Genomic DNA, 26,132 nt, shown 5'->3' with positions numbered 1-26,132 from the left:
CAAGTGCCCATTTCAAATCTCTTGATCTCTTTTCTTTTCCACTACTCCACTCACACACACTCGAATACAAACCACTGACACTTTTAGCATCAAAACAGAAGTATAAAATGTACCAATTTGTATAGAAATAGTCTTCCCTCATGCAGAGAACAATAAGAGTAGGCCAACTCGGACACATGCCTTTCAAAATAATCTGTTTCATCCTCTCTCCTTTTCGCCCCCAACCCTTCACCTCTAGTCTCCCATCGCCCCTCCTCTCATTTGTTCCATTTTTTTACTATTCCCCTCTTTTCATCCTCTTTCTTTCTCTTCCCATATCCCCCTCTCTCTAACTTTCTTAAGATGCCACAAATCAAGGCTGTGCTCCAGAGGCTAGCGCTCAGGGGAGGCCTAAAGCTATTCTCCAATTAGTGTCAACACACAGACAAATACCACATTTACACGGCCCAGAGAGAGAGAGAGAGAGAGAGAGAAAGAGAGAGAGAGAGAGAGAGAGAGAGATAGAGAGAGAGAGATAGAGAGAGAGAGAATAAACGGGTGTGACAGCAATTCCAACAAACAATCTGTGCCGAGCAGACAGACAGAAAGATACAGCGGAGTGCGATCTGCCACTCAGTATCCTCATTTATTTAGCTTGCTGGTACATGCACACACTCCAACTCAGACAATTAGCCAGCGGTCATTCGGGATATGACTTTGTGGTACTGTGGTGGTTATAGTTCATCTTGTCTGCGCTTCATTTTGACTTGAGCTCCTCATAAGCTCAATCTGTCTATTTAGGAGGATGGAAAATGTTCTTAAGGCAAAGTCAACTCAAGGAGCCAGACGGCCCACACTGTGAGTTCATGTTAGGCAATGATTCTGTAACCTTGGGACCCTGTTTAACATTACATGTACAATATATGCTAAAAATACATTGCCAACACTCTAGGAGTCAGGAGTGCTGTATTGGTCACATCGCGGCACTCCACACACTATCGGAACAAAACTGTTAAATCAATGGGTTTTTTCTAATCATGTTTGTGGTCTTTCACATTTTGAAAATCTGATACGATTTTTCAAATCTTTTAGTGTGGGCCAACCTTAAGACATATGTCCCATATGTGACCCATGCTGGCAAAAGGTGTTGGAATTAGCAAAATTTTGTCACATTCTCTATGAAAAAAAAATCGGTCAATTAAAAAAAGAGTTAAAATTGTCTGAAGGTTCTAAAACAAAATCACCTTGAATCAACCATACCTTTAAATCCCTGATAATACCACCAAATTTGGCACACACCAAGTCAAAACCAAATATCTAAAATAAATTGAATGTCAGTTCTTTGTAAAAATTGGGTTTTCATTAAAATATTATTCTATCACATCTTGTCTATCATCTCTGAATATATCTTGGGAAAATTCACTAGTTTAGTGCAGAAAAATAACGATTTATTAGTGGCAAGCTGAAAAGACGGTGTCTTTCTCTTTAAGAACACGCACTCCGTTTTGCACTCCGGAACGGAGGTGCAAAAAAAAACAAAAAATCACCCATATAGCTCTCCTTCTCTTAACACTACAAAGACAGTTCACCAATCAAAATAAACCACACAACAGGAAAAAGGTCCAGCCAGTCCTGTGTAAACTATAACGGGACGCAAGTTTTTATTTTTTTATCCAATGTTATCGTGTGATGTGGAGCACAAGAGAACAACGGAGTCTAGCTGCTCGCTTAAAAGATCTTGCTCGCCTCTCAATCGTCCAATTTCAAACCGGTTTTCACAGGATGAATTTTGAGTTTGTAAGCTTTCGAATGATACCTAATCTATGATGATTACTAAAATATGTGATATGAAAAAAAGGCAATAAAAAAAAGAGCGCCAGTCGCCCCGCTAGCAGGACGTGACCGTTAATTAAACCTGCTTTTCTCAAAATTCTGTTCCTGAAAATAATAGCAATCAGCCGACTTCAGATAACCATAACTTTTGTTACAGACAAACGATGAAAGACATAAAAACAGATTTGGAAAGGGCTTGAAATCAGCTTTAATATGATAACAGAACCTGTAATATGTCAAATTTCACCATGTGGTGGGTTTTCCCAGATCGCATCACATATATTTAACTTTTTTTTCCATGATACCACAATTGTTTGATTAACATATTTAAAAAAAAAAAAAATTCCGCACGGATGTTCCTCAACAGTTAACCAAACGTTTATTTAAGACATAACCGATTATATTTGCGTGAATTCTCGCCAAGACAGATATTTTTAAATACTGTAATTTATACAGTATGTGTATATCTGGATTGTGCGCTGTCTGATGGATCTTTGTGTAAACGCTTCAGCTCTATCAGTCAGCGCGAATAAGATTGTTGATCATGATCAGCATGAGTTTGAAAATCACATTTTATTGGTTCAGACTCATGCCATTGAGAATTTGCTATGAATATTCACAAAGTTGGAATACTGCCCTTTCCAACGATACCAAACTACTGCTGAGAGGAAACTCCAGTCAAGAAAGCGAGCAGAGAAAAACAGGATTTTTCATGGACAAAGGAAAGGTACTCCTTTCAGAAAATGCACACATAGAGATACTTATAGATGTTTAATTGCTATTTGGAGCATTGGGACTCAACTCATTTTTGTGAAAACCTCAAAATCAACCAAAATTGACAGCATTCCTGTCCGAAAATGTTGTCCTAACCCGTACCCTTACACCTAACCCTACCCATAACGTATTTCTAAAATCAGAGGGAAATTATAGGTGAATAACACTGATGTAAAAGCATCTAATCCTGGTTGTAAGCCTAAACTTGACAGAAACTGTAATTTTTTCCCTCAAATCTGATTGGTTGATTGGAATGTTGTCCAAACAAAGATGAAATCACGTTCAACACACACACACACACAAACACACACACACACACACACACACACACACACACACACACACGTATTTATTTAAGAATTCATTTTGGTGCAAAAATTACATACTATAGATTTTTAAACCTATATTCAACAAGCCTGGATTCTATTTTATAATGTTAATTTCAACACTGTCAAGACAATGAAAATGAAAATGAAGCAGAAATCTGTCTCTTGCACTCTCTCGCTATAACGCATCTGCCCACAGTACAAGTACGTCTGAAACCTCTCCGCGTTCCCTCGGCTCCCTGCATTAGCTGTGGCCTGTGGCATTCCTGCATGTTCTGAGAGCTTGTGAGGGGCACCATATCCATCAGCCTTAATGCTACTGGTGTATGCCCCAGGGCGGCCATCTTCACTCCTTCCCATCAGCCACAGTGGCTCTTCATCAGAGCCCCGTCACAGCAACCTGAACGAGCAGGTCCCGCTGAGCCGCACATTAACGCACAAATCTCAGCCTTGATCACCACGCAGCCATGAATCTTCCATCCCACATACTTAATCTGACACGACAGAGTTGTCATTGTGGATCCTTAGAAATGCTATTCTCTACCGAACCTATTTATTTACGTCTCACACTCTCCGGTCTAATTCTCTACTGTCTTTTCTCCGCTACATTCCTGCTATCGCCTCTCTGACTCCATTTTCTCTCTCGCTAACTCTATTGCAGCTGTTGTGTTTTCCGTTGGCGGAGTTTCTGGGTTTAGCGCATCAATTAAAGATAAGCCTTAGCTCGTGCTTTCCCCAGTGTCGAACATGCTGTGCTGAGCTCCAGGACCGAGCCGATCTGGCTTCTGATCCCTTAAAACACTACTTCATTACTCTTTCATTCAATTCCACTATGGGCTCCCTCATTCTGTGACTGTAATCGAACATGACCTCTACATTTATCCATTAGCATCCTAAACCGAGAACAAGAGCTGCTTAAAAACTTAATTTATGAGGGAGTAGACACTAACTGGTTCATTACCTTTTGGGAGCGACTGAATAGCTTGAGTTGTAGAGAGGAACAAAGTACAGAGGAAACGAAGCATGTGTGACAGAGGCAGTAAAATTAGGACTCAAACATCTCTGTTTCAGGTACGTGTAGACTGCTTGTGATGCTGGGGTTTAAAAAAAAAACCTGCTTTGAAAGATTTCAAGTCACTGTATTTTTTACAGCAGTCGACGCTAAACTCAGGAAACCAAATCCACCCCTTTCCATCACAATAACGCCCCACTGTCAGCCGTGAAAATCCCAATCTGGTAATGCGAAAGTTTCGGTTTGAAAACCATTGGTGTGTTCAACCCTGTCTGAAAAGTTGCAGAAGTGTATGAGAAATAACCATGACACCCACGGAGCTTTGGGAACATGATTTTGTTTATTTGTTTCCACCACTACCGAATTGTGCTTGGCATTGATATCAATAATCTTTTCTTAAATGCATAATATTAAAGGATTAGTTCACCCAAAAATGAAAATTCTGTCATTAATTACCTTCGTTCGTCTTCAGAACACACTTTTTTTCAGGAGGGGCTCCATTGACAGCTATTTAATTAACCCCTTAAGCGTAAGATTAGATTGTAAGCTTTCAAATTAAATATAGTTTGTCAAGATTAGTTTAGGTTTAGTATAGGATATTTCTGTGTATGTAATGGCTGCCAATATAAGGCCGGTGACACACTGGATGCGTGGCGTAAGCGTGGCGTTTCTGTTGCGTGTCAGCTGCGTGGCGGCTGCGTCGCGTTTTCTCTGTCTTTACACACCAGAACCGTGCTTGGCGCGGCGCTGGCGCGCTGCTGCTGCTATACGTGACAGAGGGACAGAGTAGGTGACAGAGTTTCTTCACCTCTTCAATTAACCTGCCGTCGTCCATCATTGCAAACTCGAAGTGTAGCCTACTTGAAAGTGTCAAGTCGCGTGATTTGGATCACCCTTGTTCACATATGGGGAGAGAGTTGTGGAAGGCTATACTTTATGTTAAGCATACATACATATAAAGCCTACTGATAAAGAACACCGTCAACAGTAGCCTATTGACGGCAAAATAGCCTATGTTTGACAGGTGCATTTGAAAATCGATAATTATTAATTTTGTTGTTTTTTAAATTACATTTATATCTGAATTTATGTCAACCTATAGACTTTCAAACATCAAAATGTCATTAATTAATATGTATTTGTGTACAAAATGACATATAAACATATTTTCCTATTATATTTTGCATGGAAACGCTTCCAACACGCTTGCGTGTCGCGTGAAAAATAGGCGTCGGTTCTATTTCTAGCATGCACGCGTTTTCCGCGCGGCTCGAGCCGCGCCTGAGACGCGCGTGTCACGCAAGCAGTGTGCAAGCTCTAACCTGTTAACATGGGAGCCGAAATAAAAACGGACACGCCACGCAGCTGAGACGCTCACGGCACGCATCCAGTGTGTCACCGGCCTAAGGGGTTAACACTTTGAAGGCCCAACAAGGTAGGAAAGACATTGTTAAAATAGTCCATGTGACTACAGTGGTTCAAACTTTATTTTATGAAGCAACGAGAATACTTTTTGGGCATAAAAAAAAACAAAAAAATTACTTTATTCAGTCATTTCTTCTCTTCTGTATCAGTCAGAAGAGCACCACGAGATTCACGAGCATTCACGAGAGCACCACGACGCTTGCGTGAAATTAGGATTGAACCACTGTAGTCACAGTGTTTTAACTACGTTTTTCTTCAAAGTGTTAATTAAATAGCTATCAATGGAGCCCCTTCTGCCATCGGATTTCATAAAAATGATCTTAATTTGTGTTCCGAAGATGAATCCTCTTATGAGGTTTTTTTTATTTTTATTATTAAACAAGGATGCATTAAATTTATCAGAAATATATTGTCACAAAACTTTTGAACTTTCCTTTCATCAAATAATTCTGAAAAACCACTGCTTCCACAAAAATATTAAGCAGCACAGTTTGATAATAATAAGAAAGTTATTGCATAATCAGCATATTGGAATGATTTCTGAAGGATCACTGACACTGAATACAGGAGTAATGACTGCTGAAAATTCAGCTTTGCCATCACAGGAATAAACTACAAATTAAAATATATTAAAATAGAAGATTACTGTTTTACATATCCCAAGGAGCTGTGCTAACATGATTGTGTTTGTGTCTTTCAAACCATTAATGAGTTGTGCTTTTCACTGATATCAATAATCTGTTGTCTTAAATGCATATTTCATATTTCAACCAAATTGACTAACTCTATTCAATCTAAGCATAAATTACTTTACAATTCAAATACTGATTTTTTTCCTACTGAAAGGCAAACCCGAGGGGAAATTTGGGCCTTGTATCTAGATCAATTAAATAGAAAGAGAACAATTACTAGGCACAATAGCGAAACAGAAATGCACAATGCCGAGCTCTTTTGTTCCCATGAGATTGGTTTTCTTCAATGAGAGTTATTATTCTACACCTTTGGAGATTTACAGTGCTTTATGTTCTAAGTACTTATGATGTTGCTCTCCTTCCACCCCCCCCCCCCCTCCCCCTCCCCCTCTAACATAATTCATTTAATTCCTTCACTATCTTCTATTCTATCCCTTACAATTCTTCTTCTCTCCTGGCAGGGCAGGTAACGGCGCAGATCAGTGTGGTGTAGTGACAGAGACAGCGGGTGGGTTTTGGCATGAGTGTGGATTACAGGTCCAATCCATACCATAGCTCCTTAATACTCCGTCACATTATGAAAATCCCCTTGCTTTCAACACACGGCTGGTGCTTGTCTCTACTGGTTATATGCTCTATTACAATGCCACAAAAAAAAATTACTTTTACTTTAGCTTCAGTCTTTTTCACAGGCCCTCTGCAGTGAGTAAGATGCTAATAATAAGTATTGTGCTGTTCAATAAATAACGGTCTATTGGTCTAAACACCATTTGCTGTCGATCTGTAATTGTTTTAATCAGTGAAGTGTCACCGTTCCCTGTAAGCCATGGACGAATGGGATGTGATCCAGAAATCTGGATTAAAAAGTCCTGGATTTTATTTTAATGTATGTCTAAATCCTGTGCAACACGCAATACTATCACTCAGGGCATCAATAGTCCGATTGTTGCATCTATAGTCAGCAAACATGGTCGTTCTGTCTGCTAATTGTGAGGTTGCTGTAAAGCAAGAGCGCTGTGTGTGTGTGTGTGTGTGTGTGTGTGTGTGTGTGTGTGTGTGTGTGTGTGTGTGTGTGTGAGTGGACAAGCTTGCAGGAGATAATAGTCACGGTCTTTTGCAACAGAAGGTGGGACGGTTCCCGTTGCGGAAGCTGATGACAAAGCACAGGCGAAAAGTCAATATCAATTACCTCTCGTCTCTCAATACCGAACCACTGAGTCACTCGGCAACGTCAAACCAAACAACAGCTCAATTATTTCAAGCGTGTTCAATCACAGAGACACTCGGGCTCTTTTTAAAAGCTGTGTGCTGCTTGCTTAGTTGAGGAAATAAAAGTGAATCAATTAGCTCACAGTGAGGCTGACCTCATCTTTACAGAGGGGAAAATCCTCCGCTCATTGTACAAGCTCCAGGGTTAACAGACCTGAATGGATCGTGTAGTAGCCACTAAGGACAGGAGCTATAACAGTATTTATTGTGGAATGGTAGGAATATGTGAAGCAGCAGGGTTTTTAGTTGTCAGGCAACTTTGCAACTTGTGCAGTCACAGGTGTGACACCTCTGAACGAGACTCATTCAATCAGATTTATAAATGATGTTTTACTGTTAAGTGTTTTGTTTTTATCTCAAGTGTTTATGATGAGAAGCAGCTGTTTTTGCTCTGATGCCAGACTAATCACTCATTTATCTTGAACAAAAAATATCCAAAGGTTTGTGCCAATCAAGTTTCGCATAAAAATAAAAGAATCAAAAGAGTTGAAGTACCCTTCATTTGTTAAGTAGGCTATTACATTTAATGGATTATCAGAAATATGCATTACTACTACATGGATATGCAAGGAAATATGTCTGGCAGGGGCAATTCTAGACTTTTAGTTTTTAAGGGTTAGTTCATCCCAAAATGCAAATCCTGTTATTATTTACTCACCCTCATGTTGTTCCAATCATGACAGTTTTGATTACCATTGACTTTATACTTGAATAAATACAAACACTGAGACATTTCTCAAAATATATGTTATGTCGTCATACAGGTTTAAAATGATATGTGGTGAGTAAATGAGAAAATTTTCATTTTTATAGGTAACACTTTATTTTAGTCCACTTCAGACATTCTACACATACAAAGTAACTACATGTCAACTATCAGTCATTAATAGGCTTAATTTCAGCTAACACTTTATTGTGATGGTCCCCGCAGAGACATTCTACTGACTAACAAACCTGAAGTATATCAGTTTTTTGTGTTTACTGTCTTCTTGTGGTGGAGAACATTGCTACTACTCTAGGGGTGAATGTGTTCCATATGCCAGGATCCATAAGTAAAATGAGGGAAGAATAATATTTAATGGTAGGAGGAGGATTCAGAATGAACTGTCCTAAAATGTGTTTACTGCAGCTGCTTTTTCTGTCAGTATGAAAATACATAACCACAGATTTTTAGGGTATCGAGAAAAAAAAAAAAAATTGTATATATATATATATATATATATAATGGTATAAAATTACTCATACTGTAATAGAAGATATGTCCTTCTCATTGGGACACTGTACAAATTAACTAAAATTACTGTAAAAGTAAAGCATTGCAATTTCAATAAAAGTGTAAAATTCCAATTAAATCTCCAATGTTATATCTCATTGTTCTTAAAATCTTTGGTTGGTTTTAGTTTGGGCAAAATACATGCCCCTCTCTTTCTCTGTCTCTTTTTTTTTCTCTGTTCAGCACTTTTTTCTGTTCAATGTGTGCTCTGTCTAATTGACAGACCGACCGGTCTGGAGATGTTTCATCCTTCTCTCTCTCTTCCTTCTCCCTCCATTTCTCATCCCATCACTCTCTGAGACACCTGTGAAGGCTGCGGTTGAAAAGCGAGTGAGAGAGACAGGAGAAACAGAGGAGTACAAAAGAGGGGAAAGGAAAATCTCTTTTGCTCTGACAAAGAACTCAGCTGGGCAGTGGACAAAAGAAGTGGGCTGTGGAGACGGGAACTCTCAGACCTTCTGAAATGTTCTGTTCAATTCTTTTTTTTCCTCTAACAATGTGAATGGCAGTGGAGATGTTCTCTCTCTTTGTGGTGTACTCTTCGATTTCAGTGCTGACTCTTACTGCACTTAACAAATTTCTGACTGTCTGCTTGTCTCCTCTCCCTGAAGTTGCTGTCGTACTGCTGTCTAAGGCCTAAAATGTTGCTTCCTTAGCATAATATTTGCACTTCACATGAAATAAATGTATGCTCCTCCAGTAAAACCATCCACTGAATCAAGAGTATTTTGGACAAGACCAGTATATTTTAAATCTACACCTTGCTGAAAAGTCCCACTCAGATCATCATGAACTTCTGTGCTAGTTAGTGCCAGTCTAACAGGTTTCATTTAGTTAGCATAGCCAAGCAATCATAGCTACCCCAAAGAGGACATCTCTTTAGTTAAGAACCGTACAGTGTAATCTTAAAATGAAAATATTTCTCAAGAAAAATAACAAGGTGAGACAAAACATACATTATGATGATTAGAGATGCACAGACTGTCTCTGCCGATAGACGATTAATCAGAATAATATCTTTGATAACCGATAGTTTGATTTTCTTAATAAAAAAAAATAAACTCTCCCAACTAATGCTGTAAACTACAGAGGGAACCCTCTCATTTGGTACATTACCATAATATTGGAGGTAAAGTTAACATTATATTCAACTGCTATTTATTTTCAGATAACTCAAATAAAAACTAAAATGTTTGAATACAACTCACATAGTTTTTATAAACTCCTTATTAACAGTAAATAAGCTCCTAAAATAAGTTTTTGGAAGAGGTAAAATCCAGAATATTGTGGATATTGATTGGTTTAAACTGAAAACTATTTCACTCTTACTAAATAAATTAGATTAATCAGATTCATTTTTGTGCCATGTATTGTAGTCCTTTGTCATTTTTCTTGTTGATTAGTTCCTGATTGTTCCCATGTGTGTCTTGTTTGCCAACCACCCATTGTGTATAAATACCCCAGTGTTTCTCACATCTGGTGTTGTCCTTAGTGGATGTATCGTCTGAGTTGTTTTCAGTTCTGTTTTGCCCCTCGTTTGGATTTACTATGGGTTTTACCTCCTGTGTTCCTGTTGCTTGATGTTATTGGTTATTGAAAGTCACTTGTTATTTTGTTAATGAACTGCTATACTGCACTTAGATCCTCCTCTTCCTCATTTCTGACACACTCCACCTTACAATTATATGCTATTATTTCAGAAGCTTTCAAACACTGTTTTTTGTTTATACTGATCATTTTTGAATAAGGTATATTTATAGTTAGGGTTAAGTATGGTCTGTTGCAGTTAACAAGTCATTAAGCAAATTATTGTCATTCATTATTGTAATTCAGTAAATGTAAAATAGATTCAAATTAATGAAGATGACATGACAAAGAATTGACTGCGTTTCATTAAAGGTGTTGAAATTAGCACGGAAAGTGTCAAGGATGCACCAGAATTGAAAACCTACTTTTTTATTATGCTATCTCAAATTGAAGCTAATCATCACTGACCTTCAAAATATGTAGATTTTAATATTAAACCATTAAATATTTGACTCTGTCTGTAGTCAATGTTATGGTTAGCTTATGCTGTTATGTCAAGGATCTCTGATGCATTTGATAATACAGAGGTATTTTTGGACTTTCCACTGAGAGAGGGGGGGGGGGGGGGGGGGGATGGGGGGGCTGGAGTAAAAAAACAGCAAACCATTGTCCCGCTGCCTATCTGCACACAGAGCAATCATACTAATGTACTTCATTGTGTAGAGCCTGCTGTCTTAATGGCTGTGGACTGCAACATTTCAACATTCCTGCCACTGGCTGTTGCGATGGGCAGATAGATGAGGCTTGTGTCTGGATTTATATGTGTATGTGAGCGCGGTGTTTGGCTGATCGTGTCTGTGTAGCACAGTCGATTCGTTGTGTTTGTGTAGCTGAGCTATGCTCTGACTGAACTGCTAGGCAAAAAGCCAGTCCAGGCCCAGCCAGAGAGCCACTCTCCTGGGTTAATCGTCATGGATATGATCCCATTCCATTAGGCCCCTTACGATGTGCCATAACCACCGGGCGACTGGCACCGGCCTTAGTAACTGAGAACAAGCCAAAACCTCAGCATGGGCACTGCCCCAAAACACACATACACAAACATGACACAAACATGTTTAACGTGCCAGCAGATCTCCTTTCATATTAATACATATCAGACTAAATTTAAATAGCGATATACGCATTTTATTGTATTGCATTTGAGTTGCCTTATAGCCTTTTTGTCCCTTATCTGAATGAATCCATATAAATTCCACCTATATATGTGCAATAGTTTTGTAACTGTCAATAGTCATAACTTTGCCAGGACAAATACTCGGTCTTAAGTTCACCCAAAAATTAATTTTGTCATGTACTCACCCTTATGTGGTTCCAAATCTTTGACTTTCTTTCTTCTATGAAACATAAAAGAAGATATTTTGAGCAATGTTAGTAACCAAACAGTTTTTTTTTTGTGACTTTGCTTCCATGGGGTGGGGGTGGGAAAAACACACACACACACACACACACACACACACCCAAAACAACCCAGACATTTCTCAAATAAACCCTTATTTTATGTTTCATGGAAGACAAAGTCTATATATATCACATTTAATATCATATAATATCATATAATTCATATAATATATATACATTTATATTGGCTTTCATTGTGTGGACAAAAACAGTCTAACCATTCCGCAAAATCTCTTCTGGTTTTAACAGGAGTAACATGAACCAAAAGGACACATTTTCTTTTTGAAATATTAATTTAAATGAATTACTTGTTTTGTTCTGCTTTGTGACCACATGTCAATGAATGACCCACATGTGTAGATAGAATGATTCAGAGTCCACTAGATATCAATCAGTTTTTTTTTTAAGTTTTACAATTACTGTAACAATTTGAATTTACAGTAACACTAACTGTTTTGGCAAATGTATGGTTGATATTTTTTTTCCTCTTAATACATCTCGATTTTGTTATTGTCTAAATTGGAGAACTAAACCGCTTTCTGAGCTGTAACTTTTTTTTAGGTAGAATAGCATGGCTATTCTTGAACTGGCGTGACTGCTGATTCAGGTGACTTTTGCCATGGTTGTGTCAGAATGACAGCTTCTCATCCGCTGTGGTTCAGCTGTAGCACACACACAAACACACAGACATTTACACACACTCTTAGCTCACTGTTCTCAGCCGTCAGGAATGATGGCCGTTTCATTTGAGTGGGTTCACGGTGTCAATTCACTTCATTCAGGGGATATACAAGGTGTGAGAGAGACAATCAATGCCAGTCTGCTTTCACACACTCAAACAAACAGCAACAACATCGTTTAAAAATCAACTAACTGAGACACAAGCATATACTGTATGCACAAAGCGAACATGTAAAACACATAGACCTAATGATTGCTCCTGTCTGACTCTCTAATTGTGGCTGATGGGTAAATAAGGTTTGTAAAGTCATGTTGCTGTAAACATCGGTGAGAATAATGGCAGTAGTTTGGGGTTGAATGAGTGTCAAAACCATTCACCCTCATGTCACAGACCGCTCTGTCACACAGTGTTCCCACTCAAACACACACTGCATGGACAAATTGCAGATGGCAAAGTTTTCTACACAGAAAGCTCACTATGTGTATGTGTGTATGAGAGCAGGGTAAATGCGTTGTGTGGGGGTAATGGGAAAAGCTATTGGAGCATTTCACTAGGCCTGTCTTGTCATGGTGGGTTTTTGCAGACAGTCCGACGACTCCTAACTTCTCCCTGTATATATACAGCTATATAAAGCTTTCCTGTAGCTCAAACAGTAGAGAATTGGCACTTGCAACGCCAAGGTCATGGGTTTGATTCCCAGGGAAAGCAATAACTGATAAGAATGTAAAAATGTGTACCTTGATATACAATGTAAGTCGCTTTGGATAAAAGTGTCTGCCAAATAGTATATATATATTAGATTAAAACTCGATTAAAAAAAATTATCTAATTAATTAGAGACTTTGTAATTAATTAATAGAAATTAATCGCATATAAATATTTGACCTGAGAACAGTGAGAAGTAATTTTTTTCACATGGATTTTTAGTATACCATTGAATAATGACTGAATACATAAGATTAAGCAACAAAATATTGTTTATTTTTGTTTAACCAAGTCCAGCAGACCAGTGCTATTTTTGCCATTAAGTGTAACGTTAGCAATAGCCGTTCCGAATTCCTTGTTGCACAGCTCACAACCATGCTCTTATAGGTTGTAAATAGTTTTTTCTTTGACACTGGTGGCTCATCCGATTTTGTTGTGTTATCCTCCTCGTCCGTCTCTCCCCCAATTTCACACAATAGATGTAAATAGAACGTTTTTTAAAGCTAGCTAGCAACTGCTCACGCTGTTTAGTCCTGGATGTGTGTTGGCTTAAACACAATTAAATTACCAGTGGATTAACAATTATCAGAAAATGTATTTACTCACCTGTATATCATTCTAACCTATGAGTTTCATTGGGAAACGTTGAGATCCGAACAACAGTGGTCCCCACTTCTATTGTATGGAAGAAAAAAGTAATGAGTAAATGACCACAGATTTTTATCTCCAGTGTATTGTTTAGACAAAAAGTGTGCAAAAAGATAAGAGTAAAAAACATCTTTCAACTTATAAATACTAAGTGTAAACAAGAACAGCTTATCAACTGTAAATGGCCGTTTTGATGTTGAAGCGGAGACATGGTGCATCTTTGATCGATTTTAAATGTCATTACCAATGTTGAAACCAAACCTACACATTTGCTGTGGACCAGCATGAAAACAGCCTTACGAGCGAGAACCAGCCAAGAAATGGAGCAAATCTGCCTCATTAGACTATTTCTTTTCTCACCCGAGGAACAAAAATGAAGAAAAGATGCAATTAGTCCTGCAAAATGACTGTTTGGTATGTTTTCTGTATATGCAGGTTCTGTTACACGACACATGCTTAATGTGTGTGTTGATGTAGCATTTGGTCTATTAGGACATTTTTGAAAAGCCTAGTGTATGCGCTGCATGGGATAGTGCTAATTACATCATTAATCACAGGACAGGGGTTATACTGTACTAACAACCTGTATGTGTGGGTTTATACTTGTCACATGTTTGTGCTGATTTTACATTGGCTATTTATATATTTGTTCTTTTGTGTGTGTTTTTCCCTTAATTATTATACATGCTAATAACCTCCAAGTTTGAATAATAATAGGATAGAACTATTTATTTATTTATTTATGTTCTTTATTTTTTTGTGAAGAAAATGTGGGTTTTTGTTTGCCTGTACCATGATGGTCATCATGATGGTCATGATTTCCTTTGTTCTCTAGGATTTTCTTGTCCCTAGATGTGGCTTGGACCTTCCAGAGATTCAGATTACAGTTAACATGAATTTCCATTTGTAGCTGATTTTATTTCTGTAATTAGTGAAAAAGACATATAAAGGAAAAAAAAAATTACACTTTAAAAGTTTGGAGTTCTGACTTTAATGTTTTTGACAGTTCGTCTGTTTTAATATATTTCGAAATGTAATTTATTCCAGTAGCCAAATGGCAACGCAAAATTTTCAGTATTATTCAGTCTTCAGTGCCACATGCTGATTTGGTGTTTAAGAAACATCTTTTTATTATTATTATACATTTTGAAAACAGTTATGTTGCTCAATATTTTCATGGAAACAGTCTAACGGTTCTGCACAGTTGATTAAGTAAATGATTACATCATTTTCATTTTGAATTATACTTTTATGTTTAGTATTTAAGTAGAATAATAGTGATGTTTACAAACCGAAAACTGTTTTTCACGAATTGTAATCTGCGCTCGATAAGTTAACATGCTCCTAAAAAAGTCTCCACAAACATAGCGGCGTCTATTCGTCGCACATTTCATATCACGCCGATAAAACGAACCTCAAAAATGACAATAACCGCATCCGGCCCTCTTTTCCAAACTCGGTGAGACACGTTCGAGACACATTTCATTTATTGTGAAACACATCAAACGGTGCCATAGAAAAATAATCAAGCAGAGACAAAATTAGCAGTAAAGGCAGTAATAGACAATAGGAACAAACAAAACTGGTGACAGCGACAAGAATTCGGTATAAATAGCTGTTGAGCAGAAAGACACAGGAGGAGATGGATCCGTAATGAGATGTTCACATCTACACGTGTCTTTGATATCTGGCGATCTGTCACGTCTCCTCAAAGCTGACAGTGCTTTGCGAGCTCGCTGTCCACTCGAATCGTCTCGCTTTCTTTACCTCTCTCTCTACCTCACTCTTGCCTGTCGCTCCGCTCCCTTTACGTTTGTTTGTTGACGAGTAATGATAGCCCTCGCTATCATCCTGACGAGACCGACTCCAGCTATCGACGGATGCCGACGTGTGTGTCTGTGAGAGAGAGCGGGTGTGTGACTGTGTGTTGGAGAACTTCTGATGGTAATTCCACCTGATGTCCTGGCCCCCCCTCTGGCAGCATCCCAACCTCATTATGCCAATCATTAAGTTTAATGACTTATAAACCAAGCGTCAGAACTTCACGACTGCACGTTGAGAGAAACATACAGTGGTATCGTTTGGCTCCGCTCCTACATGTGATTAGCAGATCTTTATTTTGAATGGATTGCTGAAGCTTATCCTTGATAAAAAAAAAGTAGGAAACGGGGGCAGGTGGTTTGTTAAATTGCGGAATAACATGTTGGAACTTCCTCTAAGCGTCGCAAGAGTCGCTGTTAGCTAGATGACTCATAATTTTGACATATGCGTATTCGATCCTGAGGCCGCCAGCTACTAGTGCAGCCTGAAACCAACGTGCCGAGCATCAAACTTAGCGGAAAAACAGGAGCTATGGCCTTTTTTCGCTACTCTAGCTGTGCCAAATGATTCATCAAAACGGATAAACACACTACAAGCGCTCTCAGGAAGACAACATTATGCAGGGCTTATTCATTTCTAAACACACAGACCCGCAAGCGCTGAGAGGGGAAGAAATTGCCTTACATGGTGTGTCCTCACATACATTTGCATGTCACATACTCTTTGCACTGCATTTTTTTAGTTGTTGTTGTAAACATCCGCAGGAGAGGAATAACCTACTTGTTGTGGACCTTTTCATTACATGGTGCTTAAATAACAGTTAATAATGTTAATGTATAGTGTAATAATGTTTTTATAGTCCAAACATTAGCCATTGTGAGGGATTTTAGCTGAACCAGCATCTGACTAAAAATAAAATGAGTCTGTAGCTTCCTTAAGTCCACGGCCTTATCTCTGCGGCTGCTTACGCGAAGCGAGACTAGAGCATGACGGTGATAAATGGCCTGTATCACTAACTGGGAAATATTACAGAAATGTCCTGGTAGACTTGCTAGTGTTCCTACTACACTGATGCTGATATGTTGAATGTGGTGACCGAAAACAGTGTTTGTTTGTGTAAGGAGATAGCAATTTGACCATGTCCATGGCATTCCTGAAAAGTCATAGGCCTAGCCTAAGTCATTACAAAATACACACTGATGCCATGAGGTTAGCTGTTTTCTTTCATGCAGGGCTAAATTCACTGGACAGTGAGTGAGTGAGTGAGTGTGTGTGTGTGTGTGTGTGTGTGTGTGTGTGTGTGTGTGTGTGTGTGTGTGTGTGTGTGTGTGTGTGTGTGTGTGTGTGTGTGTGTGTGTGTGTGTGTGTGTGTGTGTGTGTGTAATCAGAGGTCTCGTATTAGACCCACCCGCATTGTCTGGACAGGATCATAATTGGCCTACCCATTATATTAATTTTAACATTTTAATGATAATACACCATTTAATATGCTCTGTTTTTGTTCACATTTCCATTGTTATTCACGAACGTACATGACAAGCATAGGCTAGATAGATTATGCATTTATTTATTTATTAAGAGAGAGTTGAACAGAGATGCGTCACTTTTCAGGTTTCATCATGAATGTGAGTCCAATAAATCGCAATAAGCTTTGTGCTTTGTTAATTTAGATAATGAAAGAAAGACTCAGCTTTCAAATTATGTCTATTTTATCACAAGATTCAAACAATAAACGTTTTGGCGCTCTTTAATGTGGCGCTAGATCACTGCAGTTCAAGCCAAGCCAAGCAGCGCGAGCAATTCCTTCCTCCTCTTTATACGTTACAGAACGAAATAAACATGAGTGAACATCAAAAATATGTAGGCTAACAAGATACAGTCCAACTTACCGAAATCCTTATCATGTCTCTCATGTAATCGCTCAATCATTGTTTCAACCGAAAGACGTCAATAAAACAGCTTGTAAACAATGTCATGTAACTCAGAAAAGCCATTCGTTGACCATTAACTTGATAGTCAACAAGAGAGCGCATTCGCCACCAAGTGGACAGGGGTGAGAATTACAGTTACAAGATAGTACATCACATTTGTGATTATATAATCACATATTGTGATTTGGTTTGCCGTTTCGGTACCTTGCTACTTCAACTAGCTACTGTTAAAAAAATTAAAAAAAACTTTTTGCACCACACGAAGACAATTGAGCCCATTTGGGGTGAATTTGGAGCATGTGGGGGGCTGGTGAAGTCAATAATTAGCTACCTTTCATTCAGTGTCTAATATTTTAAAACCCGACGCAGCACAAACTAAAATTGTACTGGCACAAAGGAAGCACAAACGGACTAAACTATTTTGGGTTAATTTGGAGCATGTGGGGGGCTGAGTGACCTCAGAATGACCTAAAAATATAATTTTTATATCTAAAAAACCAGCACAAACAAAACTTTTTACAGAACAAACCAGCACAAACGGAGCACAAACGATTGAGCATATTTTGACGACTTTTTGCGTTGGGTGGGGGGCTAACTTCACGCAGGTCACTCACCGTAATTTGTCAAAATGACGGACGGCTTTAAGAATTTTCCGTCACTGCTACAGAACATTTTTGGTTACCGCGACCTCTGATATATTTCTGTCATGATGAGTCACAAGTCTCAAGGTGTTTGACTTATGGATATGACAATGTTAAAGGGATAGTTCACCCAAAAATGAAAAATGAGACTTACGACTCTTTTGGCGTAAGTCGACTTGCGTAAGGCCGTATGCCTGAACCTAGTTATTTTAGTCGATAAAGTTTTAAATATGGATATTTTAAATATAGATACGCTTTGGTGGACTTCCAAAAAAAAGGCCCATTGACTCCCAACACTTGGAAGAGCCAGGACATTTTTTAATATAACTCTGATTGTATTCGTCTGAAAGATGAATGTCATATACACATAGGATGGCTTCAGGGTGAGTAAATCATGAGCTAATTTTCATTTTTGGGTGAACTATCCCTTAAATGTGTTAACACGCTGCTGTGAGCAAGTAAGACATGCTGCTGCTGTACATGAATCAGCCTATCCATAGCAGATCTATACAGGTGGAGCTGGGGGAGGTGGAGGGTTTCTAAAACGTGCTGCAAATTGCAGTGCAGACACTGAACAAGTATTTGAAATTTGAGCAGCAAGAAGGAACCAATCAGCTGTGCCCTATAGAGAATAACATTTTTTAGTCGCTATAACATTTCTCAATACGTAGGTCACTTTTTCAAAACTCTTCACACAGTGAGCACAACAGTATGTGGGCTAAACTGTGGATCAGTTATCATTGCTTTGCCACAAAATGCATTCAATGACTACATCTTTCAGATTACATTAATTAGTTTCTCACTTCGACACAACAACCGCCAAAACTCTGTGTACCTAATTTACACATGCTTACATACTGTTTTTAAAACTGTTAAACTTAAGTTCAAAACAATAACATAATACAAAACTGAATAAGACAGCAATTGTCTACATTTCTAAAGCAATATTGTAATGAAATATATTTCAAATCTAAAAGATTAAATGGAATTACTCAGTGCAAAAAAAAAAGACAACGTATTGAAGCATATTGCAGTCTGATTCATTCTATAACATATATTGCAGTTATTTTTTAAGCAGTAGAGGTAGAAGAAAGAAAGCATTTACAGATGAAAACATTGTATAAAGTTACCTGTTAGTGTTTTTTGGGTGATAAAGAGTGTTTGTTGGCTGTCAACCTTTGCTAGTGTTATGGAAGAATGGAAGAATGTGTTGATTTGAGGCATGAAGTGATTTGGACGTTTTAGTGCATTTTGAATGTGAAATGAACTGCTGTGCTGAGCTGAAAATCGGTTAGGAGAACTGTGTGAAGAGTTTTGAAAAAGTGACCTATTGAGAAATGTGCGACTGTAAAAACTGTAATGTGATTGCAAGTAAATTGAATTAAGAATGTGTGTAATTAAAACATGTTTTAAAATTGTTAATTGTTAGTTAATTAAGGATTAAAAACTGTTAACAAATTGAACGTCACTATAAAGTGCAAAGTTCTATTTACGTAAATGATTTTGCTATTGTTTTCAGGACAAACATGCCTTCTTTCTATATGTAAATTAGTCTCATTTATAGATGTGCTTTAATCAGAAAAAACAGCACTTTTTTCTTGGTGCAATTAACTTGCTACAGAAATGGATACATTTGCCCTTTGACTATTTTTCCACAAGTGGATCCATCTGTACAGAGTTTCATCTTCTGTAACAAAGAGCTTATGTGTGACTGATAGTGTGAAAACGCTGTGTGCGTGCGTGCGTGTGTGTGTTGCGTGTTGCTAGATCTTAGGCCTTTGGGATATTTTCTGAGATTCTGAGGGATAATGATAAGTTAGAAAAGCTCTCTCTAACATTTTAAGTCCTCTAACATTTGTAGTTATCTTGTAAAATGCCATTCCATCAAACTGCATCAAGAGCAGCATGTAAAATGAATCCCCTTGAAATCAAACACCTTTAAGATCAGAACATTTTATTTTATTGTCAGAAATGAAATTCTGTGTGAGATTATGGTATTGGTAATAATGTCATACGTTCTTCATTCATCATTGCAGTGCTAAATAATAACCGAGAACTGTCAATCGGGGAGATATGTCGTTATTGATCGCCATGATGATTCATGTAAGGTCACATGATTAACTGACATGCACATGCACGTGATCATAATTCATCAATAACTCATTTTGAGCTTGTATTATGACATCTGACAGTGTGTTGTAGGCTTGTCAACCTATCTCCAATAAATGAAGTATTAAATCTTGGAATCTCATCTTAAAATCAGAATTAGAATATTATCTAAAATCACACAAGACATTTAATTTATAAAGAAGATCTATATATATATATATATATATTATTTTATTTTTTTGCCATAGGCTGAACATCACTTTTGGCCACTACTGTGTTTATATGTGTTGCATGTGTGTAAGGTTCTGTTTTTTTTTATTATTATTCAATTTGATGCTTTGTGTTAGTCTGTGTATTTCCTGTACACTCTGCTCATCTAGCAGAGCATAAGCTGTAACATTGTGTTTCTAATGTTAAGTCTGCACTGCTGTATGAAAAGTAGGTAATTACTTTCCACATGCCTGATCTCTCTGAACTCAGTCTAAACTGATCGTTGCCAGGAAACATACAAACGCGGTGCACAGTGACCTTTCAGAGCGTAAAGAACGCTCAGAAAAAAAACGGCTGATGTTCGGGGAGTTTTATGATACACAGAAAATCTTATTTCTGGCTGTCTGTGTGCACGGTGTGTTCGCTTAGGGTCATTGATCAAATGTAACAGTTGTAAATAAGACTATGCATACTTTCCTGCCACAAGTTATGCAAAAAGTAATATGTCAAATGAGGATGGCAGAAAATGTAGGCGAGTATTAGCGAATGCATACACTGAGATTCTGAAGTGTGGAAACTTTGATATCTCATGAGATTACGGGAGCTGAGGAGCCATCAGATATGAAGATATGCTAGGGGCACCAAAAGCAGTTAATTGTTCAATTCTACTTTTTAAGAACACCTGCCTATCATGGCGTAATTCAAACGACACAGGTGATGTAAAGTGCCAACATTGTGGAAGTAGTCCATGATGTCTGGGAATGTATTTGTACTACACTGCGGCATACCCACAGAACGTACAATTCAAAAGTCAAGAAATGCCTTTTTCTATACTTTGAACTCAGAATTTAGACGGAAATAGTCCATGATGTCTGGCAATGTATTTATACTACACTCCAGCATACCCACAGAACGTACTTGAAGAATTCTAGAGTCAAGGAGTGAATTTTTCTTTAAACTCAGTCCATGCTTTGAACATACTCAGAATTTAGACGCATGCATTTGTCTCTATATCGACCTTAGTCTGCCTTTTAGGAAAACCAAGTGCTTTAATGTGGCTTTCAAATGAAGGAATCACTTTTAGACGCAAGGGAAGAGTTTTGGTTTTATTTTTGTTGGCCTTTTGTGAGTGTGTGTGCATTTGTGTGTGTGTTATCGATCTCCGGTGATGGTTGAGGGGGGGTGTGGGAATCGATGCAAAGTGGGTTTGAGTAGCTAATGGAGATTACTGAAGGTGCATCGTGGAACTTTTCAGACCCTTTACTCTCCAGTGTGTATTGATCTAAAGACACACACACACACACACACACACACACACACACACACGCACGCACGCACGCACGCACGCACGCACGCACACACACACACACACACTTTGATATCAGTGGAGAACTGACAATTTAATCCAGTTATTCAGCTCAGTCGATATATATATATATATATATATATATATATATATATATATATATATATATATATATATATATACACACACACACACACTGTATGTGTGATTTTTCGGATAAAAATTGTTATTGTGATTTAAAATGCAATGCTATTATTATTATTTATTGTTATTCTTTAAGCTTTAGGTTTGTTGTGGTTGTTTGGACAGCTGTGAAATTTGGCCCAGGATTTTGTGATTATACTGTATGTCAATGACAAAAAATTTTAATTAAATCATACAATCAACTAAAGTAAAATAGAATAAAGTAAATGTATTTTATAATAGTACTACTGATATTATTATTATTATTAATTATAATATTAATGATTATTATTATTATTATTATTATTATTATTAAACAAAACGTTTAAATAAGAAATATTACTGTTATTTCACTGTAAAAATCAAGTATTTAATACATTATTATATTATATTATTATAAATTATATTATATTATATTATGTAAAAAAATTTTTTTATAGAATTTGTAGTCTTTTTTACTGAGATGGCAGGAAACATGTAAAACTTGGGACCCAGTTTTCAGAAAAGAAATAAGCCTCTTTTTCAAAGAAAAAATATTTAGAATTCCTTGTCAGATACCAAATCAGTGCAGGCATTGAAATCTGCCTTCTTGATCATAAATTGATAACGTTACACAGTAACACGTTTCATTCCGTCTCCTTTCATTATGAAGGAGCTGTGATCGTGAGAACGTGTTTACAAATTAATCGACAAGTAAATATTTAGCAGTACTTAAGAAGAAAGGTGAATAATTTAGGGGCAATTTGTGATTCAGAGGCTGCCATTGGAAATGGAGAAACCCCAGAGTAAGAATGGGCGGCTTTCATGTCTTGATGGTGTTACATTGCTCTTGTCACCTACACCAGCTCTGTTTGTCAGCATGTTTATTATTTTGGCTTGCTCGTCTGGTGAAGCATTGATGTTAAGTTGAGCTGGCAGTTGTGCTCTTAGTGGTACAACCAACACAATTCAGTCGTTCTGGAACCACATACGCACACACACATCCAAAATCTGACAAACAGCTCGGTGATATAAAGATGTTAATAGTATCGGATCAGCCTGTCATGTAATGAAATGCATTTGCTCCGAAAGATATGAGAGGAGTTTAAACGTTCCTCCATGGACGTAAGGATAGACGTTTTGTTAGACAGATAGTTGTAATGATATTTTTAGTGTATGAATGAACAACGCTTTTGAATGATGGCCCAAGGGTTATAAATAGATAAGGATTCACTGCATATGCAGCAATAATTTAATGCACTTGGAATCGCTGTAACCGAGGTGGCATTTTATATCCCTGTCGTTTCGAAAATAATAACCAGATTATTCTTCCTCTCTCTTTTCTCACTCACTCACACACACTCGTTTTGACTGTCTTGCACTCAATTTCTCATTTCCATCAGATTAAATTGGAATTATTTGAAAGATTAATCTTTGAAGATAACCAAAAGCTATACGTCTGTTCTTATTTTTATAATTCACATCTAGGTTTTTACTGTTATGGACATACTGTTATAGGAGGATGTCCAAACAATGCTTGACCCTTAAGCACGCTCAAACACCAAGTTTTTTTATTCAGATACACACACATTTTCATGATAGGCTCTGTGTCTCCATACCCAACTTTCTATCAGTAACCTTCAAAAGCATGTGCCAGTGTGTGTAGTTTGAAAAGTATGGCTTTATGACTGGCCTGTTTGACTCATTTCCATATTAGAAGAGTGAGAGAAAGAGACCCTGTACTTGTGGAGCATGATAATATCCGACAGTCTCATGAGGGATGGAAACCATATCCCTTTTTACCAGTGTGCACTTTAATTTGAATTAAATTCCTGCCATTTTATTTTATTTTTAGCATACGCACTCACAACTAAATCATTTCAATATATGTTTATTCTGAATTTAGTGCACTTATGCATATTCAAGATATGCATTAATGTAATTTATTCATAGATAAGTGTATGTGAATGTAAGTAGCTATGCATATTTTTGACCGGTACATCATTATTATAAACATGTGGCTATATACACTCTGGTAATAGATGCTTGTGCTTAAAACCGAGGCTATTATAAGTGCTTTGCTTGTAATTGTTTTAATGTACAGATATCAAGGATACCTGTTAACCTAATTATTGTAAGGATGAGGATATTTGCATGAGACTCATATAATCTAAGGGTTTTATGAATAAATGCTGGTGCCAACAATTATTGTGAAAGGTTAGACTGAAACTAGAGCAGAAGTCAGTTCAGGACAGCGAGGCATTGCATGTTTTATTCACTGACAACACACAACCCATCATCCTCGCCATCATCTTTTCCTGGCTCTCTTCCTTCTCACCCTTCTCACAGAAACAATGCTGTTTCTGTAGTTAAGTTAATTTTCACAATCAGTTCAATCCATTTGGTTCAAAGGCTTGTTCAGTATGACAGAAAAATTTGTTTTTGCGCGAACCTAAAAATATGCTATCTGTTGTATTATAAGACATATATATACCTGATTACATTAGTTTAGACAAGTGAAGGTTATATAGAGTGTACATGTTGAGTAGACCTGCTCCTTCTGTCAAAATCGAGGATCTGTCCAAATAAACTTCCCTCGTCCACTTGACGAAGTTGAATGCACTTCAAAATGGCTTTGGGGATTCCCTCGAGGGGAAGTGCTTAGGGTAGTTTGTGAATGTATTTTTAAAATTGGACTTCAACGCAGCTCTAGTACGTGTCACAATCCTCAGTCACCAGACCAGTCACCTCAGCACAGTGTATTTCCCATGATCCTCTCTGGCTACCATCTGTGCACACTCAACAATCCCACACCTGTCTGCCATCAGCCTCATAAGTTACTCCATGAAAGCCAGCATCAGACACACGTTTGTCTAGTCTCGTCGTTCTAGACTGAACTTCTACCTACACTCTAATAAATGCTCGGTTGTTTCAAACCAATTTTGGGTAAAATATGGACAAACCCAAACATTGGGTTAAAAATGTAATTTAAAAATGTAACCCAACGGCTGGGTTTGTCCATATTTGACCCAAAATTGGGTTGAAACAACCCAGCATTTTTTAGAGTGTATATACCCACCTGTGCGATCACTTACCTCCTCGTGGAAAGGTGACGTGTGAAGGTGTGAGACCACAAGGAACCCTCTGCTATCATGCTCATTATTACAATATTCCCACTTCCTTTTGCAGTTGTCAGTGCTTTGGAGTGATTGTGTGTCACTTACAGCCTGTAGTCAAAAACACTGTCACTGTCAATATAAATACCAGTAGAGTCTTTAGCTTCAGCAGGTCTCTCTCTCTCTTACACACAGACAAAAGATGCATTATTAATCGTGTCCGTATGCCTTGTTCCTTTTAAAGGGATTGTCCAGCCAAAAAATTTAATAATTTACTCATCCTCATGTCATTCCAAACTTCTATGACTTTAATCACCTCCATTGTATGGTCAAAAAATACAATGGACGTCAAATGAGAACTGAAACTGTAAGGTACTTCTGATGTTACGGCAATAAAAATGCCTGCCAATACAGTGGTACTTGTTTACGGGGTATTTTAATGTCTCTTAATGTGTAGTATAGAATGTGTGGTACATCAGTGGTACATTCTCAGATGGCCTGCTTATTGACACCTATGTGATTTGTGCATTTTTTGCTTTGACATTTATGCAAGAAAACATAATCTGGGAAAATCCATTAAAGTTAAAATGACGTGACGTGTAGCCAAGTATGGTGTTCCATACTCTGAATTTGTGCTCTGCATTTCAAGCATCCAAAATGCACACACACTTTTTTTGGGGGGGATTTGGTGCCTTGCTCAAGGGCACCTCAGTTGTGGGTAATGAGAGTGGAAGAGAGCACTGTTCATTCACTCCCCAACCTACATTTTCTGCCGGTACTGAGACTATGTTACAAGTCCGACTCTTAAACCATTAGCCCACAACTGCCCTAAAAAATATTTATTTAACTATACAAATTCACAAACACCGCAATAGTGCATGACAACACAATTAAACCGGAATCCTTTATCTTCAGGTTCCGAAGATAACTCTCTTATAACTAAACAGTAACACACACCAGAATGAAACAAAACGGGAAGAACACTAACAAGGCTGATTATTTTTCTAAATGTCTTCTTGGTGGTGGTTAAAAAAAAAGTTCTCCCCAATGAGTAAACAAACTCATTTTTACCGCTTTTAAATTGGGTTGATGCACACGTAACTGGTGGATAGTTGATGTGTTTAAAATGTAATTCAACCAAATTTAACTGTTGAAATAAGATTTTTGGCTCTTTATTCCAAATTAGCAACCACACTAAATGGAGAATCAATACAAACAAGATCTGGCCTG

At 37.7% G+C, this 26,132-nt stretch overlaps 1 long non-coding RNA gene across 1 annotated transcript in view; it reads right to left on the bottom strand.

Moving 5' to 3' along the window:
• The window catches only part of LOC307008378, a 91,084-nt gene extending 73,666 nt beyond the window's left edge, over positions 1-17,418 (bottom strand). The window contains exons 1-3 of the long non-coding RNA XR_013799800.1: positions 17,317-17,418; positions 13,565-13,633; positions 11,473-11,507 (exon numbers count right to left, since the gene is read on the bottom strand). This is a non-coding gene — a long non-coding RNA (uncharacterized lncRNA). The remainder of the gene's footprint in view (positions 1-11,472; positions 11,508-13,564; positions 13,634-17,316) is intronic.
• Positions 17,419-26,132: the final 8,714 nt, after the last annotated feature.

This window comes from Phoxinus phoxinus (assembly GCF_949152265.1).
Source record: "Phoxinus phoxinus genome assembly, chromosome: 12".
In the NCBI taxonomy this organism is placed as follows: Eukaryota; Metazoa; Chordata; class Actinopteri; order Cypriniformes; family Leuciscidae; genus Phoxinus; species Phoxinus phoxinus.
The sequence above is the reverse complement of the archived record's forward strand: the minus strand, read 5'-3'. Positions and strand labels throughout refer to the sequence as shown.